The 12,547-nt window shown below is 42.0% G+C and overlaps 1 long non-coding RNA gene across 1 annotated transcript in view; it reads left to right on the forward strand.

The window, feature by feature from the left end:
* The window catches only part of LOC148541874 (uncharacterized), a 39,707-nt gene extending 27,405 nt beyond the window's left edge, over nt 1–12,302 (forward strand). The window contains exons 2-3 of the long non-coding RNA XR_015878472.1: nt 5,165–5,285; nt 11,692–12,302. This is a non-coding gene — a long non-coding RNA (uncharacterized LOC148541874). The remainder of the gene's footprint in view (nt 1–5,164; nt 5,286–11,691) is intronic.
* The last annotated feature ends 245 nt before the right edge of the window (nt 12,303–12,547 follow it).

Consider the following 12,547-nt stretch of genomic DNA (forward strand, 5'->3'; position numbering starts at 1 on the left):
CTGTCAATGGTGACAATATCATATGTAGTGACAGTAGACATGTCAGAAATTGTTGCCAGGTCCTTCATTCCGGACCAGAAGTCCAAACTTGTTCCTGCCTGCCCTGCATCACCGCCAGCGGGTTGCTTAGGATACCTACGTTTTTTCCTGGCAGCCCCAGTTGCGGGAGAAAATGAAGAAGGAGCTGTTGACGTGTCACGTTCCGCTTCAGCTGACAGTGTTTTCACCAGCGGGTCTTTGCACCTCTGCAAGCTTGTGTCGGCCGGAAAGAGAGACACCACATAGGCTTTAAACCTAGGATCGAGCACGGTGGCCAAAATGTAGTGGTCTGATTTCCACAGATTGACCACCCAGGAATCCTGGCAAAGCGAATGAAGGGCTTCATCCACAAGTCCCACATGCCGAGCGGAATCGCTCCGTCTTAGCTCCTCCTTCACTTTCTCCAGCTGCTTCTGCAAAAGCCTGATGAGGGGAATGACCTGACTCAAGCTGGCAGTGTCTGAACTGACTTCACGTGTGGCAAGTTCGAAGGGCTGGAGAACCTTGCACAACACGGAAATCATTCTCCACTGCGCTTGAGTCAGGTGCATACCCCCTCCTTTGCCTATGTCATAGGTGGATGTATAGGCTTGAATGGCCTTTTGCTGCTCCTCCATCCTCTGAAGCATATAGAGGGTTGAGTTCCACCGCGTCACAACCTCTTGCTTCAGGTGATGGTGGGGCAGGTTCAAGAGTGTTTGCTGGCGCTCCAGTCTTCGGCACACAGTCGCTGAATGGCGAAAGTGGCCCGAAATTTTTCGGGCCACCCAAAGCGTCTCCTGCACGCCCCTGTCGCTTTTCAGAAAATTCTGCACCACCAAGTTTATTGTGTGAGCAAAACATGGGACGTGCTGGAATTTGCCCAGATGTAATGCCCGCACAATATTGGTGGCGTTGTCAGATATCACAAATCCCCAGGAGAGTCTAAGTGGGGTAAGCCACTGGGCGATGATTTCCCTCAGTTTCTCTAAGAGGTTGTCGGCGGTGTGCCTCTTACTGAAACCAGTGATACACAGCGTAGCCTGCCTTGGAACGAGCTGGCGTTTCTGATATGCTGCTACTGGTGACGCTGCTGCTGTTGCTGCGTAAGGTGATACATCTACCCAGTGGGCTGTCACAGTCATATAGTCCTTTGTCTGCCCTGTTCCACTTGTCCACATGTCCGTGGTTAAGTGGACATTGGGTACAACGGCATTTTTCAGGACACTGAGGACACTTTTTCTGACGTTTCTGTACAGTCTCGGTATCGCCTGCCTAGTGAAGTGGAATCTAGACAGGATTTGGAACCGGGGACACACTACCTCCATCAATTGTCTAAATCCCACTGCACTAATGGCGGATACCGGACGCACGTCTAACACCAACATAGCAGTCAAGGCCTCAGTTATACGTTTTGCTTCAGGATGACTGCTGTCGTACTTCATCCTCCTTGCTAAGGACTGTTGGAGGGTCAATTGTTTAGTAAAAGTATTGGTGTTCCTACTTCCTCTCTGGGATGATGAACGACTCCCAGCAGCAGCAACAGCAGCAGCGGCAGCAGGAGGCGTAGCAATGCAGGATCCTCCGGAAGAATCCCGGATAGGAGAGTCAGTCATGCCAGTGACATGGCCTGCAGGACTACTTCCGATCCTGACTAAGGAGGAAATTGATGAGGAAGGAGTTGACGGTGTGGTTTGCAGGTGCTTGGATACAACAGGACAACGGGATTTAGGTGTCCCTGGACTGCTTACCGTCTTAGCCAAAGTTTCTGAACTTGACAGTAACTTTTTATGAACACGCTGCAGGTGCCGTATAAGGGAGGATGTTCCTAGGTGGTTAACGTCCCTACCCCTACTTATTTCACCTTTACATATGGTACATATGGCAAGACAGTTGTTGTCCGGATTTGGATAGAAATATTGCCAGACCAAAGAGGTGGAATATTTAGTCTTCTGCCCAGGCATGACCGTGATGGGCTTTTTCATCCCACGGACAACAACTGTCTCCCCCAGAGACTGATTTAAACAAACCACATCACCATCAGAATCCTCCTCGCCAACTTCCTCCTTAGCGCCAGCTACACCAGTATCCTCATCCTGTTGTACTTCAACAGTGACATCTTCAATTTGCATATCAGCAAGTGCACTGTGGGTGCTCCTTTCAGCACTTGCAGGGGGCGTGCATATGGTGGAAAGAGCCACCTCTTCCCGTCCAGTGCTGGGAAATTCGGGCATCGCAACCACCACCACACTTGGACTCTCCTTGGGGATTTGTGATATCTTCTTAGAACGCACAGTTCTTCGCTTTGCTTTTGCCAGCTTAACTCGTTTGATTTTTTTAGTGGGAGGAGGGCTTCTATCGTCATGTGAAGCTGAACCACTAGTCATGAACATAGGGAAAGACCTTAGCCATTCCTTGCCACTCCATGTCGTAAATGGCATATTGGCAAGTTTACGTTTCTCTTCAGATGATTTAAATGTTTTTTTCAAGGTCATTTTCCTGAACTTTGTCATTTGGGATTGTATGTGCCCTCTATTATGACATTGGGCATCGACCTTGGCAGACGACGTTGATGGCATGTTATTGTCTATGTCATGACTAGTGGCAGCAGCTTCAGCACTAGGAGGAAGTGGTTCTTGATCTTTCCCTATTTTATTTTTATCAGAGAAAGTTTGGTCCTCCATTTATGTTATATTGATATATACGTGTGGCTAAGGCGCACACAAACACAGAAAATAATTTTTTATTTTTGTTGGAGACTAGTGCACTTTGTGGGTTACACCACCCTTTAAGAAATGAGCCAGCCGGCCCTTTACTTATGGGACACAGGCGCACGCTTGGCGCTGCTCCTTTGTTGATGCACGTGCAGCTACAGCCCACACAATTCACAAACACAGAAAATAGTTTTTTATTTTGTTTGGAGTGCCCTTTGGGGGTTACAGCACCCTTTAACGGTCAATCCAGCTGGCCCTTTAGTTATGGGACACAGGCGCACGCTTGGCACTACTTTGTTGATGTACGTGCGGTAACTGCGCACACAATTCACAAACACAAAAAAATATATTTTTTTATTTTGTTTGGAGTGCCCTTTGGGGTTACAGCACCCTTTAACGGACAAGCCAGCCGGCCTTTTACTTATGGGACACAGGCGCACGCTTGGCGCTGCTCCTTTGTTGATGCACGTGCAGCCACAGTGCACACAATTCACAAACACAGAAAAAATATCTTTTTTTTTTGCACTTGGGGGGAGCACCCATGACGGACAGAGCACCCCCTGGACAACACTACAGCACCCCTTTAGGACTGGGACACTGCACAGGACTTTGGAGTGGACACAGCCCCTATGGACAACTGACTGCACAACACAGTCCAGCCAGCCCCTATGGACTTTGAAGTAGTGGACACAGCCCCTATGGACAACAGCAGCGCAGCACAGCACAGCACAACACTACACTGCACTACACTACACTACACAGCCCAGTCAGCCCTAACTCCCACCCTCCCTCTTCACTGTCCACAACCGAGTGAGAAAATGGCGCCGACGCGGGTACCTTATATAGGATCCAAAACCCGCGAGACCCGGAAGGCGGGATGATGACGTTTTGCCTCGATTTCAGATCCGAGTCAGGCGGGAAAAGTCGAGCCTGACTCTGATCTGCCTCGGATCGGGGGGGCTCGGATTTCAGAAATCCGAACCCGCTCACCCCTAGTACATATATATATATTTTTTTGCGATTTACATGCCAAATTGCAGTTCACTCATGGGTTCAGCCAGGGCTATTTTGCTGGAAATATACTGTAGGTTCAGGATCTGTGGGTGGAGCTATAAAAAAACAATTATATATTATCTATATTATATATACATATACAGGTTGATACTCCCATATCCAAATATTCCGCATTACTAATTTTTTTTGGCTTGATTGAAAAAATTAAACCTTTGATTTTTGATGGTTCAATGTACACAAACTTTGTCTAAGGCACAAATTATTACAAATATTGTATAAAATTACCTTCAGGCTCTGTGTATAAGGTGAATATGAAACATAAATGAATTTCATTTCTGTACACAAACTTTGTTTGAGCCACAAAATGATTGTAAATATTGTATAAAATTACCTGCAGGCTGTGTGTATAAGGTGTATATAACACATAAATGCATTCTGCGTGTATATTTGGGTCCCATTCCCAAGATATTTCATTATGCTATGCAAATATTCCAAAATACGGAATATTCAGTTATCCAAAATACCCCTGGTCCCAAGCATTTTGGATATCGGAGACTCGACCTGTATATATAGTGTTTAGAAAAGACGGCACTCAAATTGACTTTAAAATTAAATTTATTTTATGGAAAATACATTTTGGTCCAGGACATTATGTCATAGGTAATGAGAGGTTCAGGAATTGTGGGCCCAATTCAGATCTGCGTATGCATCGCAGTGCACATGTGCGAACCAGTCCGAGCGATCGGGAAGCGGTCGCTCGTGGCGCATAGACAGTCCAGCTGAATGAGTGACAGGAGAAGCCGTTTGTGGGTGGTGACAGGGACTGGCCAAGAACGTGGGAGTGGAGGTGCGAACACAGGCGTGCCTGAGCGTCTCAATGCCGTTTCAGAGGCATGTATAATTAAGAAGCAGCGTCATAGTACACGTCACTTGGTTGACTATTACACTAAAGTGCTCGTAGTGCTTGTGGTACGGTATGGTCAGCCACAAGTGCTGCATATGGATCCGATGGTTACATACACTTCCTGGAGATGACGTGCGTAAGTGGGCGTCTTAAGACAGGCTGGTGGGCATCTGCATACACAAAGCGATCGCATGCCAAGACATAGTGGGCGTGCTACTGCCTTGCCATGCAATCGCTTGCCTTGCCGAATTTGCATACGCATTGAGCGAGCGAGCGGGTCTGAATCGAGCCCTGAGTTCCTGCTTGTTCCTGCTGAAAAATAGCACTGGGTTTATCAATGAGAAAAGAGCAGTAAAGTTTTCTTCCTATTTATCTGCAGCGGCCATTGGTAGGTATTGCTAGCTGTAGCAATCACTGGGGCTCTCCGGCCTCAGTCATCCATATTTAACATATTTTTTGTAACTTTTTACCAATTCTATTTTTTTTTATAATTATTATTTTTTCTTTTTTGTAGAAACTGAAACAGGAACTGCAACAGGAATTCCAGTCATGAGCTTCCAGTGCAGTGAACATATTTGACACGGCAATGCTGTATAACACATGTACAGCGGCTCCAAGCACTCTCCTGGCAAGAGGTGAGAATACTCTTTTTGCTGCCAGCCCCCGCAATCTATTTTTATTTATTATTATTGATAAATTGGCCCAAGAAGTAGCCATAGAAAATCTTTACTTTCTGGCCATAGTAATAAAATAGGCTCCTTGATACTAAAAGCAAATCGAAATTTAAATAACTAATAAAAAAAAAATAGCTCCATTAATCATTTATGTCTGCATTGTGAAGTTTACAACAAGGTGAATTTAGCAAAGGATGAATTGATACATCACCATCAACATTTACAAAAATAATCTCACTGGTGTGGGCACTTGAGATTGCCCCACAAGAGTAAGATGTGTGAAGTTCCCATTTATTTGAATTTATTTATTGGGTGTAAAAAGCCCAATAGAAATGCACTGCTGATTTAAATAACTTGAAATAAACGCTCTTAAATAAACAAAAAATTAATAATTAAAAAAAGCAGCATATACTATTGTGGCACTAAAAGTCTCGCCAAGCCCAGACTGTCACCGGTTACTGGGACTTGTAGAAATGAGGCCTGATTAGAGTTGTACGCTAATGCCGCTGCTGCTGCATCTGTGTATGCAGCTGCTATGTGAAAATATGTAGACGCCAGGAGATGTATTGAACAACCCAATGGCAGCTTTTGCAAATCCAACCCTCTGTGTACAAAGAAGCAGCATCAGTCACAGATCCTTCGATTATTGACAATCCTCAGTCCAACAAAATGACCATGGGAAGGGAGACTCTGGAGCCATATTTCTTGCATATGGTACAACAGGCGCAAGCTTTGACACGCCCCAAAACGGTCGTGACACAATTATGTTCTTTGCCACCACTCTCCATTACCTCCTCCACACGTTCCCTGTCACTCACACTGAAAGTAAAAAGTCACTGCAAAACACTACGATAATGTACCTGGCCGCATGCGCAGGGCGATTTAGACACATGCGCAGATTACTGGTAATCGCTCAACTCTGTAAACATCGGCATTGTGTTCAACTCTGAATTAGGCCCAAAGTGTTTCCCATTCATGTCTTTAGGCAATGTATTTCAAAAGTTATTTAGCGCACATTGATAATATACTGCCTGTTCAAGTGAATTAGAAACTCATAATTTTGCTTAGCAAAAATCAGTCAAAATCACCTGAATTAAAAAAATGTTTAAAATATTTTGGGGAGTTCTGTGCTTGCCCCTTCACTCTGTTTCCCACAGTATGGGAGCCATTAGTGGGGGCTCGCGCTGCACCTATTTTACTAGTGACCAAACTGTTTGTATATGCTCTATAATGTCAAATTGTATTCAAAAAGCAATTATTTTCAATGTTTAAGTGGCTTTTTATATTATTTTATTTTTCATTCCATTATTTTCAACAAGTAAATCGTAATTGTGTAGGACAATGTATTATCCTGCAGAGGTTGTTTTAACTTTCATTTCACTTAGAGGTTCAGGGAAACATGCAATTTGGCCACACTTTCACGCAAAACTATATATGTAGCGAGCCTTATACTCCAAGGAAATTGTGATAAACAACAATGACATCTCATCAGATTACATGGCTCCGGGGCAGCTTAAGAGAGGAGGGAACGTGTGTTCAGTCTCCGTGTGAGCCCCCTTCTCTATCTTGGGCATCGCAGGGAGATATAATCTTACTTTGTGCTAGAGTCTACTGCGCATACATAGGTCTGCGGGAACATGGAGTAAACGCCTGGAACATTGGTCACTGTGCATTGCATTCATATTGAAAGCTATGCTCCACTTACTCATGTGAGCAAGACTCAATGACAGTAAAAGCTTCTATCGTGCTAAGACATGAGGACTCCTATCTGAAGAACTCCCTGTGCACTGAATTGCCCACAAGCTGCCATTGACCATACATTTTGCGTAAATAATTAACCACTATTTATCTATATCGGCTTTATTAATGTGTGGACTACAATGTGTTGAGATCAGGTTTGTAGTTATAAATGGAAGCATCCTCACTATATTTCAATCCTGAGTGTGGCTGCTGTCATCATCATTCTGTGTACGAATTTTCCATTCTTCAGCTAGGTCAAGGGAGCTGCCTGAGAAGAGTCACAGTTTCCCTTTGCTGAGATACTGCTGCAATACCAAAATACACTCCACATTCAGCCCCAGTAGCTCCTTCAAACTGTCTGAATCTAGCTTCCTTAATACCATTCCATCTCCCACTTAGCTCCCTTTTGAGACCTGGCATATTAACGCTATCATAGTTGTTCCAGCATCCTGCACCGCTACCTGCTAGAAGTATACACTCATCGGCTGGTGAGCTGTATTACATCCTGCTCCACTCAAGCTTTGCTTTATTACCACCAGTGTACCCCAGCTGTATATCGCCTATCTTCTAATAAACCATCCCACTGGTTAAGAAATTGGGCTGTCTGTAGTGATAAGGTAACCACTGGTGTGTACATTCCACGGCACCTGTATACACACATTTCCATCATGATCCAGGTCCCGCTCATGGTACTGGCATAAAGCGAATTCTCTTAAGGCCTTCAAACTCCACTACTGCGATTGCAGTCTCCAGTAAGTATGCACTTAACAGGGCTCCCTTTAATTTGCATTTATCACTAATTGCCAGTATTTAGTCCAGCTACATGCATTACACTCTGGTATTAACTTTTTGTTCTTTTGCAAATCACATCTGGAAGGTCAAACTTCCTATGCAGCCTTTATACAATCTTTTTTTTTTTAAATCTTGTAATTTTTATTGAGATTTTTTCGAAATACACCCAAACAAAATTAAAAAAAATTACAGTGTAGTATCAATGTCAGCAGATATATGATACAGCTTAATCCACAATAAAATATACAATGTCAGCCAAATCAGTAGATACTTGTAAATAATATACAAGTCAAACATATAACAAAAAGGAAAAAATAACACAACCAGCTCAGACCATATGGATATTATAACGCGTACCCATAGGCACCATCTGGGCCCACGCGATATAGAGCTAAATGAGAGCAGGTCGTATGAGCAAACAGAATATCTCGTCATTGTACAATCTTCAAGAAATATCACAAAACAGGATAAAATAAATTAAAATAAAAATAAAAAAGAAAGGGGAACATTTTACTATCCACCAACATATAAACCTAAACAAAATTAAATATATACCCCCCATTAAACCCCAAAGCAAACCTCTCCATAAATCCCTACCCTCTATAATCTAACCCCAACCTAGGTATACCTGGATCCCCTATTACCCTAGCCCATCAGTATTCTAAACTAAGTACCTAACCCCCCAAATACCCAAATATTGGATAATAACACAAACTAAATAACAGGGCAATAGACTAAATGGTCCTATACTAGTTAGAACTAACCCCAGCTCACAAATAGGACCCCAGAACAATTGTAATCAAGAGCCACTACCCCCCCCCCCCAACTTAAATATAAGGATATAAAGAATACTTCTATATCAGTAGTAAAACCCCCACCATCCCCCAACCCAGATAAAAGATAATTGTACTGGATAATTGACAGGGGCAACAAGCTAAGGGACAATAAATCAAACGTGACCCAGCTCCCAGGCACAAAAAAGGGGTAAAATTCCTCCCACACTAAAACAAAATAAAATACAATTCTAGCATTAGAAATATGAGAATTTGGAAAAATCTGGATATTTATGCATACATCAGTGCGGAGAAATAAAAACACACATAAAAGGCACTAACAGTGTGACAAACACAATGGACTCCAGATTACTAATCAGGACAAGCCTCTGCCTCTTGCAAAACAAAGAAAGAAAGAGTCTCAATCCAGCCCTCCCAAAAACAAACAAAAAAATACATATAATACTGAAATTATAAATCCCGAATCTACGTCACAGCTGGCAAATAGAAAAGACTGGCTTTTTGAAGAGCCAATGCAGAATTGAAGTATCCAAAATGGAGAAATTGTCGATGTATTCGCAACTTTCAAAGAGGATAAATCCAAATATTGATATTTCGTAGAAGAAATTAGGCCCACAGAATCAAACATCAAAGGAGGTGATAAGATATTAACAAAGCATCCTTGAAATGGCATCGGATGATATCGGATTTGTTTTCTCCAAAACTTGAAGGCGGTCGAGTGACCAACAACAGGAGTATCATCACCCTCCAGAGTGGGAATGCAAGTCTCCGTTTCAGCAAGCCAAGCCTCAGTGTATGGTAAGTTGTAACATGGAAGAGACAACTCAGCAGATTCACCATCTGAGCCATGAGCCTCTCTTCAAAGTCAGCAATAGCTTTAAGGACACGATCCATATTATTTAGAGAAGGCATAGCCACAGAAGGAGGTAACCTAGGCAGCAGGTATCATATCAGGATATTAGGGTAATACAAAACTTCTCAGGAGACGATCCCCAGATACAATATACTTTATAACACTTCACTGTCACTTTTCCTTCATGTGATGCCCTGGGGGGGTCCTTGGCTGGGCTGGTTTTGGGGTAACCTTTGTTCCAGATATGAACCCCTGAGTGTTAGGGACCTGCTAAACGAGGTGACCTGGACGCTGGTGGGCAGGCCCGTATCATTGGCCACTGATATGCTAACTACATCTGAAATTATATTTAATGACAAAATACATTTCAATTTGAACAGTAATAATCGCATAGTGCATCAGCAATTTCTTTTTCTGTGCATAGTATTTCATAATCTCAGCTTGATAGCACCTATTAGGGTGTGCAGTCTAGAGCCACTCCCCATACAATATGGAGAGTCTTAGAGGCCAACAGGTAGTGGACATCCAAAAAATGAGAAATCCCAGTCTTTCACTCTGGGGGCCACAGGAGAGGAGACAGTGGATTTTCCTTCAGTCCAGCGGCAGTCACTATTGCAGAGCAGCACTTCAAGATGGCGGTCGGGACCGGGAGTCACCTGACTGTAGAAACCCACATAGAGCTGTGAAATGGTAGGAACAGGATTCTCCACCTATTCACCTACCCAGGACACTGATCCGGGCAAATGATCCAAGATAACTGTAACAGATATTTGGGCCTAGGTGCTATGGAGTCAGCCTCCTACCACCAGCTCGGCCAGGCCATGCCCCAACCTTCATACAATCTTACTGAAACGCATAAACATGTTTTCAATCCTTATTGTAGCAACACATTGACTATCCATAAATGGAAAAGAGACCATCATCTGTAAATGATTATGAAGATTCATAGCCACTTTCTCATTTCTGTTGGTAACAATTTGTTCTCGGCGACTCAAAGAAATAAAATCTCACTGTTCCAAACATCCACATTAAAGCCCCAATGATTTGGTTGTGCTCCTTTTGTAATGTATCTTAGTTTGTTTACAGGTTTAGATGTTTGTAAATAAGGAATCCAGCAATTTTAGTGCAGTTTTTAAATTATACTTGAAATAGGGTGCATGATATGGTTCAAATGATTGGGTTTTGTATTACCCCAATAATTAGGTTACTGTTCAAGTCCCCAGGTGAAAGGTAAGGTGTTCAGATGCAGTACAGGGAGCACAATCAGTGACCTCATGCTCTTTATACGATACCTTGTTCTACTTAAGACTTTACAATCCTAGAGACCATCCTTTGTCCTAACACTAATCATCAGCATTGGTCAAAATTGGAGAAAACTATAGCTCTCTTCCTCCAATGAGATGCAACCCAACATGCAAAAACTTGTAGAGCTAGAAAAATCATCATCATCCTGACTAAAACCATTTGAAGCTGGTGGCAAAATAAAGTTATTTAGCATAGATAAGATGGCGGAATCGGGAGGATCTACCAAAGAAACCTTGATGAATAACCTTCCTCCTGCTTGGCACCCACCAGTCTTTTATCATCTTTAAACGGCTGTCATAAAATATACTGGGGAACGTGACTAGGAGGGAGGCTAAAGATACCAAGATAGAAATTCCCCCGCTTACATGTGAGTTGGGGTACGTGGATTTTATATATATATATATATATATATATATTTATACCGACAGAAGGTGCAGCACTCCTTGCTCTTAATAACAATCCAAAACAACGGCTTGATATAGCAACGTTTCAGTGCCTTTATTACCGCACTGTCATCAGGCTTAAATTATATGACATACAAACACTGTTTAAATACAGTCTACAGTCAACAGCCGTTGTTTTGGATTGTTATTAAGAGCAAGGAGTGCTGCACCTTCTGTCGGTATCTGTGAGTAGCTAGTGCGGGCACCCTGCCATACTAATATTCTCTCAGGAGAGCCGGACCACAACTATATGCATATATATATATATATATATATATATATATATATATATATATATATATATATATATATATATATATATATATATGGACTGTCTTTATGACATTTGGAATTATTTTCTTAAGAATTACACCTAAAAGAGACATTGTGTTTTGTTTTCCTTTTTGTCTTTTGGATACACATAACACTGAGGACCTTAGAGGAACTCCAGCTTTTATGAAGAAAGAAACTAAAGACTGAACCAAAGGAGTCTAAGAAGTTTGGTGTTTATTGATTTTTCTTTGAATATTACCTTTAAATTTTTTATCCAGCGCCATCTTTTGTTCAGATTGCTTTTGTTCTACATGATATCTTGAGTGGGGTGACACTCGTTTTTTTCTGGACGATAGGAAGGCTGCAGGTGTTGTGCACCCCCTTTCACACATATTTCGTATTTAGCATAGATAGCCTTGGAACCATACACCCTTAAAAATAACCCCTATTTACAACTTTAACCCAATTTGAATGATCTTCCTCTACAAAAGGAAGTTTCATCTCATCTACTCCCAAGTGCCATGACGGGTGTTTAGCCCTTTGCATTCGTAAAAAAAAAAGAAATAAATAATTTATGCTGGTCAAAATGAAAGTACAAATTCCAGTCATTAAACAGTTGGCAAATAATTATATTATTACATATCTGATTACATTGTCTGTTCAAGTGGTAGATAATGCTTCATTACTAACATCAGGTAGCCCAAGAGCAAACTAAATGGGTCAAAAATAAAAAACACATCATACAATGATCCAATTAAACCAGCATTTTTGAATCTACTACTATAGCATGTCTCAAGTGTTAATTTTATACTTCCATTCTTTACTCTTCTAAATAAAATTCACAGACTGAGGAAAAAACCTTCCTGGCTCCAATCCTTGCACACCTCTCCTATAATGAATTTGTAACCCTTGCACAATTGTGTACAAAAACTGAAGTAGTCAACTCTTTCATTCAATCTTTGATATATTATTTAATTTTATTTAAGTTGCCACAAATGCTGGCCACAAGCTGTTGATTTGATT

Source organism: Taudactylus pleione, unplaced genomic scaffold, assembly GCF_031769625.1.
Source record: "Taudactylus pleione unplaced genomic scaffold, aTauple2 ptg000016l, whole genome shotgun sequence".
Lineage (NCBI taxonomy): Eukaryota > Metazoa > Chordata > Amphibia > Anura > Myobatrachidae > Taudactylus > Taudactylus pleione.